Source organism: Echinops telfairi, unplaced genomic scaffold, assembly GCF_000313985.2.
Source record: "Echinops telfairi isolate 266 unplaced genomic scaffold, ASM31398v2 ScPeMD7_7469;HRSCAF=8507_1, whole genome shotgun sequence".
In the NCBI taxonomy this organism is placed as follows: Eukaryota; Metazoa; Chordata; class Mammalia; order Afrosoricida; family Tenrecidae; genus Echinops; species Echinops telfairi.
The window spans coordinates 19,000,999-19,002,294 of NW_022111373.1; positions in this window are offsets into that span (position 1 = coordinate 19,000,999).

The following is a 1,296-nucleotide window of genomic DNA, read 5'->3' on the forward strand; positions in this document are numbered from 1 at the left end:
CATTGCCGAGCGTGAGGATTTCAGACGACTGAATTGTGCTCAGGTGGAACCTATACATAAACTGAGAGGCAGTCAGTGTTCACACAGGACAAAGGAGCACTGAGCAGTTTACCATCAGGAAAGGTGTGCACCCGTGTCGAATCGTTTCAGGATACTTATTGAATCTGTGTGCCGAGCAAACCGTCTGAAAAGCTGGAAGATAGGAAAACTGCACAGATAGGAAGGCTCGTGGCCAGCCTGTGCTGTGCAAATGACGCCAGCCTGCTTGCTGGAAGTGAAGAGGACTTGGAGCCCTTACTGGTGAAGATCAAAGAGTACAGCTTTCAATGTGGATTACACGCACACAAAAAGAAAATAAAACTCCTCACCACCAGACCAATGGGCAACATCGTGATACATGCAGAATAGATGGACGTGGTCAAGGATTTCATTTTACTTGGATCCCTAATCAACACTCATGGAAGTCACAGTCAAGAAGTCATATGACGATTGGGAAAATCGGTGGGGAAAGGCCTCTTTGACGTGTTAGAACGCAAAGATATCACCTTGAGGAGTATTTTCTATTGCCTCAGATACTTGTGACAGCTGAAAAATGAACAAGCCCCCCAAAGAGTGGATGCCTTTGAACTTCAGTGTTGGCAACGAATATCAATTAGCCCATGGGCTTCCAGAACAAATACATCTGTCCTGGAAGAAGTCCAGCCTGTATGCTCCTTAAAAGCAAATATGGTGAGACTTCTTCTCAGGTACTTTGGACACGTTATAAGGAGGGACAGGTCCCTAGAGAAGAACATCATGCTTGATGGAGTAGAAGGTTCATGGGTTCAAATGCAGCCATGACTGTGAGGGTGGCCCAGGAGTGGGTGATTATGGTCAGAATCAACTCAACAACCGCTTACCAAGATTGTTTCCACTTGACAAGTATATGCAAAAAACGGAGAGGAGGAAGACAACAGGGATGTGCTGCAGGGCTGGGAACAGGAACTCCTACCAGGAGGCTGGCATGTTTGTCAGGGAAACGTACGCATTTGTTTGACAAGCAAATGTATCTGTTAATCTCTCGGGACCAGAATCTGTTGAAGAATAGCATGTGCTATGGTTTCAGTAGCATGGTAAAAAATGGCTTTACATACAATCAGTCAGGCTTTTACTAGTTTTCTTTTTGAACAACTGCCCCTGTCTCATGTAGATTACGCCTGAGAAGTGTGTAGCACACTTCATGCATGTAACTGCATGATCTGTGCCTGTGACAAACCAAACCTGTAATGACTCTAGAATGACTCTTTGTATCTCAGC